At 44.0% G+C, this 20832-nt stretch overlaps 1 long non-coding RNA gene across 2 annotated transcripts in view; it reads left to right on the forward strand.

Annotated features, from left to right (window-relative positions):
• The window catches only part of LOC119241457 (uncharacterized), a 41420-nt gene that overhangs the window by 14208 nt on the left and 6380 nt on the right, over positions 1-20832 (forward strand). The window contains exons 3-4 of one of the 2 annotated variants that reach the window (XR_005124316.2): positions 5240-6816; positions 9915-10020. This is a non-coding gene — a long non-coding RNA (uncharacterized LOC119241457). Of the gene's footprint in view, positions 1-452; positions 1140-5239; positions 6817-9914; positions 10021-20832 lie in introns of those variants that run through there. The other variant, XR_008551194.1, reaches the window with a different exon arrangement.

Below are 20832 nucleotides of genomic sequence, written 5' to 3' on the forward strand. Positions count from 1 at the left end.
ATGGAAGGATGGCTAGACTGAGGATTTTTGTGCAAAATAAATGTATTGAAATGTTTAAATCCTTGTATTTGTTTTACATTTTCTATTTGATGTAATTTTAAGCCTGTGGTTTTTGTTACAGGGCAGCCCCAATACAAAACGGGTTGCCTGACTGTGGGTCCTCCTTTCCCCCTAACAGTTTTATAATTCTTTGTTGCAAAAAATTTGGTAATTTGTAAATGAAAATGACTCTGCAGTTTAATAAAAAGTCAGACTCCGATAAAAGAAAAGGCTCTGTGAGAGAGGACTTCAGGAGCTCCCTGAATCACTACTTCTCCCAATTCCCCAGGGACTCTGAGAGGGACTTTGGGGCTCTGCCAGCATCCTGCTTCTCACATTTTTGTCTGTTTGCTGGAAACATCCATTAAGGTGTTGTCTGATGGCAATGGTCTCTACCCCTCATTCTGCAACAGGGTGGTCCCCAGGAAAGGGGGAGGTTCCAGGTTCCCTGCCCCACCCAAGGAAGGGTGGAGCTGAGCAGGAAGAGGAGAAGCTGCTGGAGAAGAGACTGAGGAAGGAAGCAGGATGGAGCCAGGAGACCTGGAGGAGGCGCATGGAGCCTAGAGACACGTGAAGAAACTGTGCTTGTTTTTTGGTCGTGGACTGGGTGACACAGATGTGGGTGAGACCCGTGGGGAGGTGACCATGGCAGCTTTTATCTTGATGTTGATTTTGCTCTTTTCCTTCCGGGCTTGCCCGGTTGTTTGTGACCCTTTTCTGTGGGTCCCCGCTGGAAGATGCTTTAGACTTGTAGCAGGCTTTGGGGCCTTGCTCTGCGCCATTCCCATATGGATGGACTTTTACCCACGAGGGGACGGGTAACTTTGGGTGCTTGATTTAGAAACTAGATTCTTTGCCTTACCTGTATTGTTTCCTAGTTTTATTAAAGTTCCTTCCCATTAAAGTCTCCTATGTTTTGTGTTGATGTGGCGGATGGCAGAACCCATTTAGAATAGGCAGGTTTGCGGGGCTTGGGCTACCCCTCTCCCTGTCCTATAACAATTCCTCCTGAATTTATTAATGAGAATTTTTCTGTGGAAAAACACAATTCCTTCACTCATATCTACTTATTTAGTTGAATGTTTATTTCTATCAGTATGGATGCATAGACTTCTGAATCTGTGGTTACTATGCAACATTGTCATTGTTTATGTTTTCCTCAAATCATTCCAACTGTGGACATTGAGAGCCCTTTCAGATGCCTTGATATTTACTTCATGAAATCCTCAGCCACCCTTCTCCCACACAGCCTGTGGGCAGGTGAAGGGCAAGGAAAAGGGTGCCATCCAGAATGCTGGACCCAGAGGGGTGATTTATTGCATAAACACTGACAGATTAGGACTGTGACAGCACTAGTGGTAGTAAGTATCACTTGTGGGGTATGTCAGGTAATGTGCTAAGCACATTGGGCACGTTCTCTTGTTAGACCCTCACTGGAAACCGAAACTCTGAGTTCACTACCCTGTTCACACACAAGGAAACTGAGTCTGGAGGCTGTAGGATGTGAGGGGTGACCTTGTGGCTTCAGAAGCACAGGCATTCCCAGAAGGCACCTCCCACTTGTCTGCAGGGTCATTCACCCAGGGACACACCTCCATCAGCAGAGCTCCCGAATGAATGGCAAGCACTTGAACGGCTGATGAAGGGGACCTCTCTGTGTGCGCTTTGACACACGCCATTCCCAGCGGAGCTCTGGAGCTAAAATAACTACGTTTCTATTTTCTATTTTCTGCAGAAAAGAGGAGATGTGCAGTTTATTTCGTAACATTTAGTGTTTTTGAAAATTTGAATTCTTTCTCCACGTGTATTTTTAAAATGTCTTTGGAGGTACCCTTGCAAGAAAAGACACAATGCAGATTTCGTGAAGGCCTCTTTGTTTTGTTACTCAGATCTTCAGGAAACAGCTCGTGGAGATCAGATGTAGGGATGGTGAGGAGACCACATGGCCAAGGGACCGGCTTGCACAACTACCCAGACACAGACCACATGGTCACAGGAAGAAAGCCAGCTCAGGGCCATGGGTCTCTGTGTCCTGTTCCCTGTGCAAGGAGAAGCCATTTGTCCCACCACTGTAAACTGAACTCTCAGCGAGCCCTACCCCCATGGGTCTGAGAGATGAACAAACCACACGGTCAGGCCCAGCATCTAGTGCTTCCAAACTGTAGCTGAGCGGGTCCTTCTTCAAAAGGAGGGAAGGCATTTTGTGCCAGGCCTTCCTTGGAGTAATGTTGGGCAGCTTTAGTGAGCCAGCACTCCCCCGGCACAGCATTGGGAGGAAATTGGTTGTTTTTAAGGTTTCCCTCTAAGAGGACTAGATCAGGTGGCTCAGGCTGGTGGTGTCCCTCTCCTTCCTTCTGACTGAAACACTGGAAAATTAAGAAATATTTAAAGAACAACAAACAAAGTAAAAAGAGATGAAAATTGTCCACAGACAGGAAGCTGGGGGCATGGGTGAGTAATCGCTGAGACCACAGGGTGTTTCTGGCCAGCAAAATACAGAAGGGCTGTAGTGGGAGGGCCTACTCCCAGGGACCTGCCTGGGCCTTGTCTAGGACTCTCCTGGGGCTGCCTTAATGGCCCTTTCTCATCAGGACCTCTCCTGCTGTATCTATGTGGGACCTAGCTCCCCACACCTGCACCATGGCCAGCGTCTGCAGCCACGGGCAAAGGTGTCTGGGATATAGAGACAGAGAGGGAAGAGCAGATGAGAACATGGTGTAAAAATGTGAGAACAATGGCAATAAACATGTACAAAATGAGTGTGTTTTCTCTAGAAAGTTAGTAGTAATTTGGAAAATGCAATAGATAGGGATGAACTAAGACCTGACCTCAATGGTAATAATCCAGGAATAAACTTAACCAGAAAGGGAGAGGCTAATGTGAAGACTCACAGTCTTGCTCAGGTTACAATTCAGGGTCTGAATGAAGGAGAGACACACCAAGACTGAAAAGCAGATAGATGAATTCTCCCTGGTTTTAAATACTAAATAGAAGTCAAAGCATAGATGTATCTGGATCTTTTTAAACCTGCTAATGTGAGTCAAAAGTTTATCAGGGACAATAAATGAACATGAAAAGGCACAAGCCTTTTAAGAAAAGAATGTCAAGGTCAGAGATTTCTTATCACACAGTAAACTCTGGGATGAAGCTGTAATCACTGGAAAGAAGATGGTCCAGCTGCAAGAACATCGTTTAGATCAATGGAAAAACACAAATCATCTAGAAAAAATTAGAATTTATGTAATAGTTGTCTATGTTCATATAATAAGTTTATAATACCATCATTAATTCATAAAGAAAGGTTTATCCGACCAATGCTGTGGGACTGTAGTATCAACCTCCACAAAAATAGTCAGATAGGCTTTTCCATGGCACGGTGCTAAGTGGCTCCTCTGGGTCTTGATAGAAACTGTCAGCATCTCTTAAAGACTCACTGTCACCCAGATTTAGGGTCATCTCCAGAAATAACCTTTTCATCAGGGCAAACATTTAGAGGCAGGATTTTGTCCTATGCTGTCATCCTTTCCTTGTCATGAAGATTGTTCCTTGATGCCCCAGGCTCCTGTCCAGTTCCTTAGCTCAGGATATGAACCCTCAGTTTATATTTACAGCCATATAAATTCTCCATACATATGTAATTAAATCTGGACTTTTTCTCCTACTAATATCTCTGATATTAATTTGTTTGCTTGACCAGCCCAAGAAGAACCCAGAAGGGTGAGGGAATTTTCCTTTGCACCCCTATAGGCCCAAGAAATAAGCTATATATAATAAAATTAGATCTTCCATATCCCCTCAGAATATGACAGATTCTAGACAGATTTGATTTCAAAGTGAAACCACAGAAGAACAAGATGACAAAACAAAACAGAATAATGTTTATTGGCTCTAAGGTAAAAATGACATTTTTAGAAAAATATGTAAGGAAGCATATGAAAAATAGATTTGAACTGACATTGAAATTATAATTTAAGATGACAGCAAAAATAAAGATGAAAAACAAAGTAGGATGGTAGTTATAACAAATTTTTCATAGACATACTTTTGTATATAAGAATTTCTTAGAAATAATGGTTATCTTACCAATTGAAAATGAAAAATATGAGAAGAGAAACATAAATGACAGTAGTCAACAAACATGGAAAGAAGTTTACTGTCATTACTTGATCAAATAAAACTAATGTATAGGAAATTGCTACTTTTTTTTAAGATTTAATTTTTTTTTAATGCATACAAGAACTGGGGTGTAGGACAGAGGTGCTGGGGGTGAGAGCATTCACCAGAGACAGAGGGATGTTGTTGTGTCAGTCAACAACACACTGTTACAGAAACGAGAATCTGAAGCAAGCAGTTATGGCAGGATGCTGCCGAGAAGGCAAAACCTGGCCTTTTTATTGATTGAATGATTTTATAGAGTCAATTACTCAGAGCAGGAATACAAAGAGGAAAAAGTTAGAAGGAAGCAAATGTGTGCTTAGGTTATCTAGGCTTTTGGGGGAGATGAGTCTGAGGATCCAGATTAGTTTTATGGCCCATGTTTGAAGATTGAAATGAAGTTTCCAACCCCCACTTGTGGTTCCCATCTTATTAGCAAGGCATTCTGCGATCAGTCTGGGACGCAAAGTTACATAACAGTCTACAGCTCCCCAGGCGTATTGGTCATGCCTCTTGCCCTACACTCACTGTCCCAGGGAATTAAGCACCCTGTTTTTGTTTAACTTGAGAGGAACCTTTGCAGGGTCTGTAGTTTGCATTCTTTTTAGATAATTGATGGGGACAAATGGACTTTGTACTGAAAAGCCCAACTGCATAGCCGGAATGGTGGCTGAAGCCTCGCAGACCCCCAGGGAGCAGAACAGGCAGATCTACTGTAATATATTGCTGAGGGGAGCAGCGGGCGAGACAGAAGAGGTCTGCTGCACCATGTGGGTCAACTTCCCTGGCCCAGGTCGAACTTGTGCCACAGTGGCTGGCAATAGCTTGATAGCACTGAGACTTTAACCCCTGTGCCACCGGGGAGGCCCATGCTACTGGTTTTTAAAAATGGGCTCCTGTGCAACGTCAGCAACGAGGCATTTTCTAATTCTTCTGGGGGAGGTGAAATGTACACTTTTTGCAGGTATTAATGAATGAAAGACATTGAAATGACTTCACTTCTTCCCCTTCTTTATCACTTTCATTCTCTTCCTAAAAATTCCAGGGCCAACCTGATCAGTGGGACTGAGAGCAAGGTCAGTGTCTGCACAGGCAGAAGCAGCATGAAGCCCGAACAGGACAGAGTCCAAGGCCTGAGATGGATGAGGGGCAGCCTCTCCATCTCTGTGCCCCGAGGGCCCTGCTGAGCTGCCCACCAAGAGCCATGAACACACCAAGCCCCTGGGGTTGGCCTGAATACCACTTTCCACTAAAAGAAAACAGAATTCTTGGGTCAATAGCTCATTTCAGTGCTGGATCAAAGAAAGATGCATATGGAACATCTATTTGTGCAAGACAGAAAGGAATTGCTCAAAGAATGTCAAATGTCACAGAAGCCAGCCCAAATCTAGGACAACTTGAGCATCAAAAGAAGTAAAAGTAGTAACAGATTAAATGCAATGGAAACCACACATTCACACTGATATGAAGAAATACTGAAAAAGTTCAAAGTTAGATGAGAAATAGCGCATTTAGATAAACTCAAAAGTATCTCCCCTCAAAATACTAACTGCAAAGAAAGTAAATGGAAAAGCCTGGCAGACACCATCTTACCCTTGAAATGAAAAGGAGTTCCACTCGTAATGGGACGAAGTGCCCCCTGAAGGGATGTGAGGAGGACACAGCCCCTGCTGCAACGCTCCTGCCAGAGATGCACATAACTGTGAGGTGGCATCAGTCAAATCCAAATGCAAAGGCACTCCAAATGTCCCAAGGTCATTCTTGACTAGAGGCCCAACTCACTGAATCCTGGGCACATGATTCTGAACTAGATCTTTTTGCTGTGAAGGCTTACTTGATGTTGGGTGAAGCTGACGATTGAGTATAACAAGATTAGCATCAGCCTCCTGATTTGATTTTGATGGTTGTACTATACTGAAATGGCACCACCTCTTGTTTGAAGGGAAAATGTGAGGGTTACAAGCCTTCCGGGAACAATTTGTTTCCAGAGTAATCCGAAAAAAATCCCTGCACTGCCCTTGAAACTTTTCAGGGGGTTTGAGATTGTCACTCACACATAAAGGCAGGCACACACACATATATGTGAACACATGCATACATTATGCATGCCACATATGCACATGTGCATGCATACTACCTTTGGAGGAAGCACATATACTTTTTTCGTGTGTTTTTTAAAAAAATTTATTAATTTTCTTACATAGGTGTTCATTTTTGTACAGTATTTAAGTTCTCCCCTCAGGTATAGTCCCTATAGTTCTCCCACCACCATGGCATCCATCATTATAGTCTCTTGTGCTCTTCCCTCCCCTGTTCTGACCCCTCTCCCTCTTCCTCCCCTGCTGTAGGCCTCAGATCTATGGTCAGATTGCAAGTTCTATCTTTTTCCTAACCCTTCGTTAGTTTTTCTATAGGCCACCTTCTTGATCCATTCATCTGATTGGGGGCTGCGGCAGGCTACGCCTCCCATGCTGTGGGGCATTTAGTTTGTTTCCATATCTTGGCTATTAGTGAGCACATGTACTCTCTGACTCTACAATTCGACTTCAGCAATCTATCCAAGGGAAATAGAGTACCTGCCCAAGATGTGTGCAGAAAAATCATTAATGCTACAGAAACAATGTGAGTATGCTATGCATAAGGTATTATATCACAATATAATGATGTGGTGAAATACATATTGTCATTAAGATTCATGTTTGTGAAGAATATTTAATGACAGTGGAATATGTCCATGGTATCATGTTCATGGACAAAAGCTTATAAAATAGTATAGGAAATTCAGTTCAAAAAAAAAATCTGCAAGTCAGGGAAGTTTCGAAAAGCAGGTAGACTTTGTAGGGAAGTAAGATATGCAGAGAGAGAGAGAAAAGGACCAAAAGGGGAGGGGGAGGGAGGTGGAGTCACAGCACATTCAGGATAGAGATTTAGGAAGCAAAGTGACAGGGAGCCCTCATCAGCCCTTGCAACTGCTGAAGTTACTGTCTGGTGACTGGGCGTTTCCTTAAACAACCAGACCCAAGATTAGCTCAAATCATGTGCCCAGGAGGCTTTTGAGCCCCAGTAAGCCTGCCCCCAGCTTGACAAATTTCCAGGGTCAGGGCATGGAGGGAAGTGAACCTCCCTAGGGAGTGACTGCCACCTGGCACCATGGCAGTCTGCTGGTGGAGCTGCTCAGGGTATCCCCAGGCCAGGCTACAGCCTCCACAACTCTCCTTCCCACTCTTTCCCCCAGGCCACTGCCCTGAAACAGTCTTTCTCCTCTCGCCCCCTCCATTGCCCTTCTTTCTTCAGAGGGAGCCCTATCACAGTGGAAGGGGGTCCTCAGGTGCAACGACCATAGCAGGCCCAGACCACAGGTACCCTGCAGAAGTAGACAATGTCTGGAAGGGAATTCCAGGTGCAGCTGTTGTAGAGCAACCCCGATACAAAACGGGGTGCCTGACTGTGGTGAGATTATCTCAGGACATCCTTTCCCCCTAACACAGCCAGTAAGTAGAGTCAGATCCACCAGCTAGTGGCCAGTGCTGGGCCATTTTGACAGGCTGATGAGTGGTTGTTCCTGTCTGGGTGCATCAATCCTGATTAGTGTCTGTGTTGCCAGCCCTGATTGTTTTAGGCCCGACTGCCAACCTGTCATTTTTAGGAATTGAAGACGTGGAGAACTGGTAAGGAGAAGGCAGGTGTCAAGCCCCATCATCTCTAACGCTGGCGTTTCTTGACACAGATTGTAATCAAAACCGAATTTGCCAGGAAACCAACCCATCCTCTGGGCTTGTGCTATTGCTTCTTGCAATCTCTGGATTTAGGGACTGGATGGAGAATTCCAGGTGTGAGAGAAGCAGCCACACTAAATCCTGCCTGCCATTGCCAGTGTCAGGGCTGCCTGCCTGGGTCTGGCAGCTAGGATTGCCTACTCTCGGGGAGTTAAGGTCATACGTCCAATCCAGGCAAAATCTGCCATGCTCAGTGTTACCATGGAAACAGATACAGGACAGGGTAGAACTTTTCCCTGGCACTGCAGGTTATGAAAGGAGAGGTATCTCCCCTGGCCCCTGTGCTGATGTGTCCCATGGCAAAGGGCACAGCAGGGGAGCCCAGTGCTCATGCTTATCACACAGAAGGACAAGGCCTTGTGCCCCAGCACATTCTAGATGCCATAGTGAGGCTTATCAGGAGGAGCCACTAACCAAGGGCATTAGACTCTGAGCTCCATAATCCCCTTGGGTGTGAGATTACTGCACACAGATAAATCCTGGAAACAGCTGCCCAGAATATTCTTTGTATTGGCAAGTATGCACTGAGGTCATTATTCAGGATTTTATAGGCAGTTCTTGGCTGCGTCCCAGAATGCTTGTGTCTTTGCAGAAAGAGAAGTTGTGCTTTATGGGTGACAGATGTCTCCCTCATATCTCTGCATCATCACCACAGTGATGGACTAGGCAATGCCCTGCAGACTGCACCTGAGGGGTGGGGTGTGGCCTGAGGAGGATCCCCATATGATGATCTTCATGAAAGTGGTTTCTCACTCTGCCATTCCCTCCCATCAAGTCCTTATGGCACGAGCAGTCTGGAGCCCACATATCCAGGCAGCCCAACAGGCAGGGCTTGGCTACTGTCCCTTATAGGGTTGGGAAGGTGCAGGTGTGTCTGCCCCAGGGCGTAGGAACTTTGTCCTTTCTCATTTGCTCCACAGTCATTAATGGGAATTTCTTCAGTCAAACCATGTTCTTGCCTTTTCTTTCTCTCAACCCCCATAGTCCAGGTCTGATATTTAGGGGTAAAGATGTAAGTCCTATTCTCTGAAGCTCAGTGGTGCCTAGGGCCTCACACTGTTGGTGGTGTTGAGCTGCCTCAGCCTTACTTTCATTGCAACAGGATTATTTTTAATAAATAAATGTATTTCAGTTTGGGAGAAATCAATGCATTTGGCCCAAACAGACTTGATTGATGGGATTTTGTTTGTTTGTTTGTTTTTAAAGGTTTTTTTTTTTAAAGATTTATTTATTTATACAAGCACTGGGTACAGTCAGACGCATGGGAGGGTGAGAGAATTCACCAGAGCCAGAGCGGGGAACAGAACAGGCAGAATGATGAAATACACTGCTGAGGGGAGCAGCGGGCACCAGAAGAGGTCTGTGCACCATGTGGGACCCTCGCTGGTGGCCGGGGATTGAACCGGCGCTGCAGAGGCTGCGGGCAGCTTCGCAGCCCAGTGCTCAACCGCTGCGCCACCAGGGGAGGCCCCAATTGATGGTTTTTATTTTATTTAATTTTATTATTTTTTTTTAAGATAGTCTTTTTTTTTTTTTTTAAGATTTATTTATTTATACAAGCACTGGGTACAGTCAGAAGCGCTGGAGGGTGAGAGAATTCACCAGAGACAGAGCGGGGAGCAGAGCAGGCAGAAGGACCCAAGTACACTGCTGAGGGGAGCAGTGGGTAGCAGGAGAGGTCTGTGTGCCATGTGGGACCCTCCTCCGGTGGCCGGGGAACAACTGGGGATCGAACTGGCGCTGCAGAGGCTGCGGGCAGCTTCTCAACCCAGCACTCAACCGCTGTGCCACCGGGGAGGCCCTGGTGGTTTTTAAATCACCTCTGCTAAAAATTTTTTGAAGGAAAGATGGGCACAGACAGTCTCGGCTGGCAGGACGCCAGAGAACTCTGGGAAGAATCCCAGGGAGAGGGACTGAGTCTGATGAGGGTCGTTTTCTGAGCAGGTCACAAGATGATGAGTCAAGGAGCAGAAATACATGAGTCAAGGTCATAGCCTGAATCCTGCTCAGACATCAGCTGCTGTGGTTCCAACAGAGCCTGGCTCAAAAGGTCAGCAATCAAGGGTCAGAGGGCAAGCGACAGGGTGGGGGGCAAGGGTTGGGGGCGCAGGGGTCCCAGGCTAAGGGTCAGAAGGCTAGGGGGGCTGTGAGGAAGGAGAACAAATGTGAGCTGGGGTCTCCATGGGGACCCAGCACCCAGGCACTCAGCTGTTCCCCAGAGTCACAGCTAGCAGCTATTGGCTGGAATACAGTGAAGATGTGGGCCCTCTGTCCTGCTCATCCAGGTGGGAGAGGCTAGGATAAAACATCAGAACTCCATTCTGGTTGGTTCCATTTTTGTGTGGCACCCATAGGTCTCAGGTAAACACAGAGCTGATGCCTGCCTGAGTTAGACCAGCTTCCCACCCACAGCCAATCGCTCTAAGAAGAGCCTGCTCCAGGCCACTGCCCCTGACCTGGGACCTGACCAACCATAGTCTGTGCCGCTTCATCTTTGTTCTCCCAGTGGAGCGGGAAGGCTGTCGGTAGAGTTCTGTTTAGCAAGCCCCTGGTCCCCAGTACAGCAGGAGATGTGCTCAGTGCCCAGTAGCTGCTGTTACCAGTATCATTGTCAACAAAAGCATATCCTGGTTCTGGGATCCCCACCTGCTCGGGGAACTGAGTGCATCCTGCCTTCCAGAGCTACCACCTGAATATAGAGCACCCTTAAGACCCATGTTCCAACTGGCACCCTCTTCCTCCTGGGACCTTCCAGCTGGGCTCAGGCTACAGCCCTTGCTTAGCCCCTAGCCCTGCCCCACAGGGGTCCTGCATCAAATCTCAGCTCAAACCTGTGACACAGCCCTTCATCTGGGATCAGTGGGAAGCACTGCAGGATCAGCCTGGCCCAGTGCTGGCTCCTCACTGAAGACAGCACTGGACCTGATGTGTGTTGTCACTGAGTGTCCACTAAGGAAACCCCCAAGTGTGGGGAGAGTGAGGTGAGGGAGCCCACCAGGAGGCAACCTGAGAGGTACTACAGGGTGGAAGCAGTGGACCCGGTCAGGAGGTTGAAGGAGACCCTTAGGTGGTAGAGGAGATGAGGGAGAGAGGAGGTTGGATTTCCTTTTCCCAAGAATGTTGACAGAGGGTATGATGTCTCTGGGCAGGAGCAGGCAGCTGTGCTAAAAACAGGATCAGAACATGAACAGGCTTCCAGGAGCCCTGTAGTGCAGGCCAGCCCTCAGCCAGCAGGGTTCTCAGGATTCTTCCTTTGCCACACTGCAGCTGTGCCCTCTGGATGACAGATCCTTCCCTCAAGTCCCTGCAGTGAAGCCACTGTGACCTTTATAACAGACAAAACCTACACTTTTTCCTACGTGACTCAAGGATGTGAGGCCGTCGGAAGGCAATTCTAAAAGCGGATGGATAATTGCTGGTTCTGCTTCCTATGATGAGTCTGTAAGATCAGACCACACTCAATCCCTTGCAGAAAACAACTAGAAAATCTGTACAAGATGCAAAAGGGAAGCTCCAGGGGATGAACAGCAGCAGACTGTTCTAGGGCTTGTAGGAAGTGAATTCTCTTCTGTGGCTTCCAGTATGGGGCCACATGCAGTCAGAGCAGCACACAGGGAAGCAGAGTACTCTCAAAGAGACCACAGCCTTCACCACCTGCAGGAGGAGAAAACTGGAACTGAGAGTGTTGTAGAGCGTGGGGGGTCTTCTTGTAGAGCAGGGGAAATGCCTATGAGGATGCTCCATCATCCATGCCCAGCTCCCTGACTGACTGAAACACACCCTTGACAAAGTGCCTTAAAGCTGCCAGTTGAAGACAGAGAACCCCACTGACCAGAGCTAAGCTAGAATCAGAGTTTGCAGTCCAAGCCCAGCCGAGATCACTACCTGCTAAACTGCTCATTGGTGAAAAATAACAGAACCCAGAATCTCCTCCAACCGGTCATAATGTCCAGCACACAGTTCAAAACTACCCAGTCAGCAAATTACAATATCAGTAAATGGACATATTCTTAAAAGACTGTAAACTGAAAGGAACCCAAGACAATCCAGATGTTACAACTATAGGATTTTATTTCCTGTCTCTTGAAAATCGGCTTTTAGGTACAGACACACTTAGTATTATGTCCTCTTGATTCACTGACCGTTTTGGAATTACATAGTGACTTTCTTTAACCTTGGCCATATTCATTGCTCTGAAATCTAATATCAAATATCTATTAATCTAGCTACTCCAGCTTTCCTTCAACTGTTAGCATGGTATGTTTTTTTCCAGTATCATTTTTTTTTCAGGATTTATTTATTTATACAAGCACTGGGTACAGTCAGAAGCACGGGAGGGTGAGAGAATTCACCAGAGCCAGAGCAGGGAGCAGAACCGGCAGACTGACGAAGTACACTGCTGAGGGGAGCAGCAGGTGCAGCAGGAGAGGTCTGCACGCCATGTGGGACCCTCATTGGTGGCCGGGGATCGAACCGGCACTACAGAGGCTACGGGAATATAATTTTTAATTTATTTGTATTTTTGTACTTAAGGTGGGCTTGGGATAGACAGTGTGTAGTTGGGTCTTGCTTTCTTATTCTATCTGACAAACTGTGCCTTTAATAGGGTTTTTAGATCATTTTCATCTAGTGTTACTATTGGTGATAGATTTATTTTTTTAAAGATTTATTTATGTATAAGAATTGGGGTATAGGCCAGAGATGTGGGGGTGGGGGGGGAGGTGAGAATATTCTGTTGGTAGTAGATTTAAATCTATCATCTTGTTACTCATTTTTTGTTTGTCCCATCTGTTTTGTGTGTGTGTGTGTCTGTAATTTTTTTCTTAGTCTGCTGTCTTTGGATATTTTGAGTATTTTTTATGATTCCATTTAATCATCTTTTTGCTTTATTCTTATAATTGTTCAGAGTGTGCACACTTAGGGTTTATTGTGTACATCTTGAACTTATCACTGTCTATCTTCAAATAATACGTATCACTTCATGGTAGCTTAATAACCCGACAACACTGTACTTCCATCCCCTACCTGCAGCTTTTGTTTAATTGTCATACAGTTTACTTCTACATATGTTATATTTCCCACTAAAAAAGTTCTTCATCCCTTTCTGCATATCAGGATTCCATGTGGCATTGTTGTCCATCTGCCCAAATGACTTTCTTTAGCATCTGCTAGTGATGATGAATTATTTTAGCTTTTGTATGTCTGAGAAAGTTGATGTTGGTTATATGCTTTGTTGCCAGGCATTGAATCATGAACTAACAGCTTTTCTTTCAATACTTTAAAGACCTCATTCCAGTCTCCTCTAGCTGGCCTCAGATGACTGATTACTGTAGTCAAGCTAATTAGCACATCATCTCTCACATACCATTCCTACCATTCCTGTGTGTGTATGATGAGAGCACCTGAAATCTACTCTTTTAGCATATCAATACAGTATTAACTACAGTCGCTGTACCTCTACATTAGATCTCTAGATTGATTCAACTTACATTAACTGCAACTTTGTACTCCTTGACCACCATCTCCCCATCTCCCCTACCTCAGCTCCTGGTAAGCACCATTCTATTCTGCACTTCTGTGAGTTCAATGTATTTTTTTGTTTGATTGCTTTGTTAGATTCCACATACAAGTGAGACCATTCAGTAGTTGTCTTTCTTTGCCTGACTTTTTGCCTGAGTCATCTCACCCTAAAGTCCTCACAGGTTTATGCATATTATTGCAAATGGCCAGATTTTCTTCTTTTTATGATTGGATAATATTTCATTGTTTATAAGCATATGTCAATATCTGCCACACCTTATTTATCCTGCTCTTCGGACACTTGGTTTTCATATCTAGGCTTCTGTGAACTTCGCTATGTGCTGCTGTGAGCACTGGAGTGCAGATACATCTTTGAAATACTGATTTCATCTCCTTTGGATACATACACCTAGAAGTGGTATTGATAGATCATATAGTAGTTCCACTGTGTAATTTTTTCTTACATTCTTTTGTTATGTATGTATAATATAAATATATATACAGATCTATTTTATGTACAATAATTGATTATTACATAATTATTTGAAGGCATCCTGTTGGTATTCTTGTTAAATTTTTGAGGACCTTCCATAGCGTTTCCAATAATAGCTGTATCAGCTTACATTTCTACCTACAATGTACAAGGGTTCCCTTTTCTCCACATTTTGCCAATACTTGTTATCTTATGTCTTTTTTATAATAGTCATTGTAACAGCTGTGAAGGAATATTGTGGTTTTGATTTGCATTTCCCTAGTGATTAGCAATGTGGAGCATCTCTCATATAGCTGTCGGCCATTTGTATGTATTCTTCTGAGAAATGTCTGTTCAAGCCTTTTGCTCATTTGTAATTGAATTGTTTCTTACTACTGACTCTACAAGCTCCTTATGTATTTTGAATGTTAACCCATTATCAGACGCATGGTTTGCAAATGTCTTCTCCCATTGTTTAGGTTGTCTCTGCACTCTGTTGAGGGTTTCCTTTGCTGTGCAAAGCTTGTTAGGTTAAGTGGATCCCTTTTGTTGATTTTTCTTTAGTTTCCTGGGCTTTTGTGGGCATATCCCTGCACCCCCAAAATCAACACTCAAGCCAATCTCAAGCTTTCCCTCTCTGTTTTTTTCCAATAACTTTATGGGTTTGGGTCTTTCATACATTTTAAGTTTATTTTTACATAAAAGAGTTAAAGATCCAATTCCATTCTTCTGTGAATGAAAAGCCAGTGTTCCAACATTATTTGTTAAAAAAATATCTTTCCTCATTGTGTATTCTTGGCATTGTGATTATAAATCAATTTCCTATAAATGCATGGAGTTATTTCTGGGCTGTTTATTCTGTTCCATTGGTTAACATGTCTGTTTGAGTAGCATGCTATTTGATTATTACAGTTCTGTAGTGTATTTTGAAATTGGGTAGTGTGATGCTTCCAACTTTATTCTTTTTACGCAAAGTTACTGAAAAGCTTGTACTAGAAATGCCAATAGTTCTATATTTGCTTAATAGTTATTTTAAGTGTTAATGGATTGAAGAGTTCAGTTAAAAGGCAGAGATTGTCAAGATGGATCTAAAATCAAGATCCAAATATATGCAATTTAAAAATAAACAAGTAAAATAATTTTTAAAAACACAAAAATTGGAAAGGGAGAAATAAAAACATCCTCTTTATATAAACATTGTGAATCATATATAAAAAAATTATAAACCTATGAACTATTAGTACTAGGCACCCACATTAAAAAGAATTAAGGTGGACTCTTATCCCATATACAAAATTACCTCAAAATGGGTCAAAGGCTTACATATAAGAGCCAAAATTATAAAACTCAGAAAAAAAAAAACCATAGTAAATCTTTATGACCTTGAATTTGGCAGTGCTTTCTTAAATATGACAGCAAAAGCACATGCAACAAAAGAATAAATATTAGATTTCCTCAAATTGAAATGTGCATAGAAGGAAAAAGATAACCCACAATCCCAAATAGGAGGAAATGTTTGCAGACCATAGCTGGTGAAGGTGCAGTGTGCCACCAGGCCAAGCCCTTTGTTGCCAAGCAGGTCACCTGGTCATCCTTTCCACTCCAGGTGACAAGAGTCATGACCCCCACAGCACCTGAGGATGGGATGTTACCATCTTCAGTACAGTGGGGGGATGAGTAGTGGCCTGTTTTGACTCATTCAAGAATGTTAATTGAGTCCACATTCCTTCCCATCATCACCATCAAAGGTCGATGCTTCAGTGCATCTCCTGAAGAACAGTGTTTGAAAGTGTGCAAGAACCAGAAAACGTCTCCGCTTTCTGAAAGGGGCGTGTATGTGTGCATGGGATCGTGTGCAGCGTCTTCTTGCTTCTCAGTGGTGACCGATTCAGATCGACTCCAGTGATGCCTCCTGATTTCTTTCTCCAAAAGTGCCTGGGTGATTTGACTGGTCCCTGCCCCTTCCCCACCCTGTGCGACAAGCCAGTGATGTCTGATTCCTGATGGTCCCTGCCTTTGCTGGGTTTAGTTCACACAGCTTGTAACTGGCTGTGACACGCCCTGTTTCTCCTCATCACTACGTCTCTCCTTCTCTCTTCCTCCTGCTTTTCACAGCCTCAGAGCTGCCTGAAGGTCACCACTTACAGTCCCTGCAGATATTTCTCTTTGAAGAAAAGGTCCTGGAGAAACCAGGGAGGCTAAATAAAGCCTGCAGCCGATCCCCACCTTGTGCTGATGGCTCAGAGGATGAGCAAATGAGAGCAAGTGGTTTTGCTCATTAGATTTTTAAAACCCTCCAAGTAATAGATCATCTTGTATTTTCCTGCTTGTCGCAACAATAAGTTATTACTAAATTTGAATAATTTTAATGAGGGAAACTATCGCATAAAAATGCCAAGTAGGGAATTCATTTTAAAAAATGTTATGGAGATAATGCCAGCGGTTTCAAATGAAAAGATCCAGTGCTCCTCTGTTCTAGAATCAATGAGCTCTTCCTGCCAGGAGCTATGGCCCTTGGAGGGAGGAGGTGGCCAGAATGCCCCTCCTGCAGGGGGCTTTCCAGGTGTGTCCCTTCACACGGCAACTCCATCATAGGAGCTCCATCACAGTTGCTGCTAGCAGGCAACTGTTATAGCCAGGGATACATGTAGACAGGGATAATGGCTCACCCCAACTGCAACTCCCCTGGCCGTGACTCAGGAGATTGACCAACTCGCCACAAGTCTGCTGGTTTGGAACGTGGCAGGAGATCATGATTCGAAAGGAGAAGGTGTTAGGCAGGGGAGCATTTTGCTGAAAATGGCTTCTGCTCCTGGCTGGTACTGGGTGTTTGGTCAAAGCAGCCCCTGCCCTTCCTTGGTCTGGGGATGTGCTGGATACAAAGGCACGGAGTCCCCCAATATTTGAGATGTCTAATGACTCAGATGCTCATTTCTCTTCCCTGCCACAGGTTTTCTGCAGAGCCCAGTTCACATTCCCTCCCTCTGCTCATCCTTCCCAAGGGAGCTTCAGATGCACCTGCTAGAGCCCCAAGTGAGTTGGGGTTGCTTGCCTGATGCCATTTTAGTGGGTTTCCATAATTTCCTGAGGGAACATCGTTGTTAAGGTGATAGAGCCACCACACCTGGGAAAGCCAGGAAGATTCACTTCCATCTCAGCTCCTCTGATAACCCGCCACTTTCACCAGCAAGTGAATGGACATGGGCTGTTCTCAATCATGGTGCAAAATGTGTCATTTATCCCAGTGAAACTTGATTTTAATGAGAGCCATTCTTTAGAAAGCCTGCATGTGTCAGGTTAATTTCACATCAGATTTTAGGTCAACCTGTCTTAATTATTCCATTAACTGGTTTTGACTAGCAATTTCAGTAATTGTATTCGCATAATATTTGGCAAAGGAATTGCTTTTTAGACTTTGCTATTGTGATGTTGAGGGTTCCAGGCTCTCTCTGGGTGATCTGTGCTTGTAGTGAGTGTGCAAGTGTGCAGATGTGTGTGGGTGTGTTGAGTGTTATGTATGCACGTGTGTGTAAGTGATTATATGAATGTGTGTGTGAGTGTGGGCATGTGTGTGTTCAAGAGATTTTCATTTTATTTTTTTGGTGATTTTGGCAGTTTTGAGGAGTAGCAGTCAGGTGTTTTATAGACTGTCCCTCAATCAGGATTTGTCTGATGCATTGCTCACAATTAGATGGATGTGAGTTTTGATGTTTTCTCACCATTAAATGGGTGCAAGCTGGAGAGAACACCCCTACAGTGAAGCACATTCTCCCTGCATTCTGTCAGGTTCCCGTTCTCACCATGGGTCACACTCTTCATGTGACCTTGGCTGCCAGCTTGGCTGTGTCTGTCAGCGCTCTCCTCCGTGTGTTCCCCCATGTTATCCTGTGCTCTTTCGAAAGCAGCATGCAATGTTTTTGTTTTCTGAGATAGAATTCACACACCACACAATTCACCCATTTCCCATTTAAAGTGCACAATTCAACAGTGTTTAGTGTGTTCATAGATATGTGTGACTATCACCTCCAAAAGAAATCCAGATCCTTGAGGTGCTCCCAATCCCTAACAAACCCCTCTCCCCAGTCCTCAGCAGCCACAAATCTACTTCCTGCATCTAGGATGTTATCACTTCTGGACATTTCATTTAAATGTAAACACACAATTAAGGTCTTTTGTGACTGATTTCTCTCACTTAGCATAATGTTTTAAGGTTTATCCATGTTATACAAGCATCAATACTTCATTCCTCTTTTCTTCCCTTTCTTTCTTTCTCTCTTAGTACTTAATTTATTTTTATGGCCAAATAATATTCTAGCATGTGGATGTACCATATTTTGTTTACACACTCATCAGTTGATGGATTTGAGTTGCTTCCATTTTTCAGCTTTGTGGAGAGTACTGTTATGAACATCTGTGGACAAGGTTTTGAATGATTATGTTTACAGTTCCCTTGAGTACATACCAAGGAGTGGAAATTGCTAGGCCACAGGGTAATTCTCTGTTTAACATTTGAGGAACTTCAGTTGTGTTCCAGGGAAGCAGCACTATTTTACTCTTCCAGTAGCAATATATAAGGGTTCCCAAGTCTCCAGATCCTTGCCAACACTATTTTCTGTCCTTTTGAAAACAGCCACCATAGTCTGTGGAGTAGTCCCTCACTGTGGTTTTGATTTGCATTTTCTTAATAACTAATAATGTTCCACATCTTTACATGTGCTTATAGATCATCTTCTTTTAAGAAATGCCTGTTCAGATCCTTTGCCCATCTTTAATTTGGACTATTTGCCTCTTACTACCAATTTATATTTCTTATATATTCTGGATTCAAGTACGTTGTCAGGTACTTGATTTGCTAATATTTTCTCCCTTTCTATGATTTGTCTTTTTTGCATTTTTTTTTAAAAAAAGGCTTTTTTTAAAAATTGTAATAAAGTGTAGTTATCTGTTTTTCTTTCATCACTTATGCTTTTGGTTTCATATCTAAGGAATTTCTGCCTATCTCAAGGTCATGAAGCTTTCCTCCTGTATTTTCACTTAAGAGTGGTTTTTTACTTTATCTGTATTACATTGGTTGATTTTTGGGTATTGAATCAACCTTGCATTCCTAAATCTCACATGATCTTTTGTGTATAATTCTTATATGTTGCTAACTGGTTTGCCAGTGTTTTGCGGATTTTAGTAACTAGATTCTATTTTTTTTTTAAGATTTATTTTAGGGCCTCCCTAAAATAAAGGGAGTTGAACACAGGGCGCAAGGGGTTGAGCACAGCGCTGTGAAGCTGTCCACAGCCTCTGTGGTTCAAGTTCGATCCCCGGCCAGGGAGATAACCCACATGGCGCAGCAGACCTCTCCTGACTCGCCTGCTGCTCCCCTCAGCAGTGTACTTTGGTCTATCTGCCTATTCTGTTCCCCACTCTGTCTCTGGTGACTCCTCTCACCCCCACACCTCTGGCCTATACCCCAGTTCTTGTAATCATAAATTAAAAAAAATAAATAAATCTTTAAAAAAAGATTTTATTTATTTATGCACACAAGAACTGGGGTGTAGACCAGAAGTGCGGGGAGGTAGTGAGAAGATTCACCAGAGACAGAGTGGGGAGCAGAACAGGCGAGACAGGAGAGATCTGCTGTGCTATGTGGGTTAGCTCCCTGGCTGAGGATCGAACTCATGCTTCAGTGGCTGCTTAAGCTTCATAGTGCTGAGAGTTAACCCCTTATACCACCAGGAAGGCCTACAACTAGATTCTTAAGGGAATATTGGTTTGCCATTTTCTTGGAATGGCTTTCATTTCAAAGTATTTTCTAATTGCCTTTGTGATTTCTTCTTTAATCCATTGGCTATATAGAAGTATACTGTTCCATTTCCAATTTTTGTCAATTTCTCATATTTCCTTCTATTGATTTCTAATTTAATTCTATTGTGTTTGAACAACGTACTTTGTATGATTGCATCTTTTTTAATTTATTGAGACTTGTATAGTAGCCTGCATTGTGGTCCGTGCTAGAGGAAAACGTGTGTTCTCTTGCTGGCCAGAAGTTCTGCTAGCATGTGCACGGTCCAGCTGGCTCATTGTTGAAAGCTTGACTTTCCCTGTTGACCTCCCTAGTTGTTCTGTCCATCAGTGGAAGAGTGTTATTGAAGTCTTCAGTTTTTATCATTGAACTATAGCCCTATCTTCTTATCAGGCTCAGAATCTGTGTCTAAGCCCTGAGGGGAAAACATGTAATTGACTCTCAGGTGATGGCCTCCTGTTTCCTTCCTGATGTCTGCTACCACATGCTGACATCCACTGAGGGACACTTCGAGTATGCAAGGCGCTGGCTTCATGCTCTAGACTTACCCCTTTTATTTCCACTTTATAGATCAAGAAACCTACAGGGGAAGTAAGAGATTGCCCAGGGGCACTTGGCTGGCTCAGAGCTGAATTTTAACCTAATAAGCCGCTGAGTCTGAGATTCTATAGAGCACCACATTTCTAGATTCCCTCTTGGGGAACCTATAGGATCTCAGGAATTTCCCCACATCAGGAGAAAGGGGAAAGGGGTAGTCAGAATGTCGATCCATCTAAGCTGCTATTCAGGGAATTCTAGAATGAAAGGCCATGGATCAATAAAAATGGATTTTTCTTGTTTTGAGTCCTCACTCAGCAAATCGTCCCCCTCTCAACCCCCCAGGTACTGGGTCTGCACATAGCCAGGAGTGAGCCTGCTCTCTGCCCCATCTCTCCACTCAGTTCAGCAGTGCCCCTTCTGGACCATGGGTCCTGCTAAGCTTTGGGCTCCGGGTGCCTTTCCAGAGAGCTAAGTCTCTCCCCGAATCCTCCCTGACTCCCTTTCTCTACTATCTGGCCCAAAACCTTAGTCAGTCA

This window comes from Talpa occidentalis, unplaced genomic scaffold, assembly GCF_014898055.3.
Source record: "Talpa occidentalis isolate TD23 unplaced genomic scaffold, MPIMG_talOcc4v2.1 talOcc4.12, whole genome shotgun sequence".
In the NCBI taxonomy this organism is placed as follows: Eukaryota; Metazoa; Chordata; class Mammalia; order Eulipotyphla; family Talpidae; genus Talpa; species Talpa occidentalis.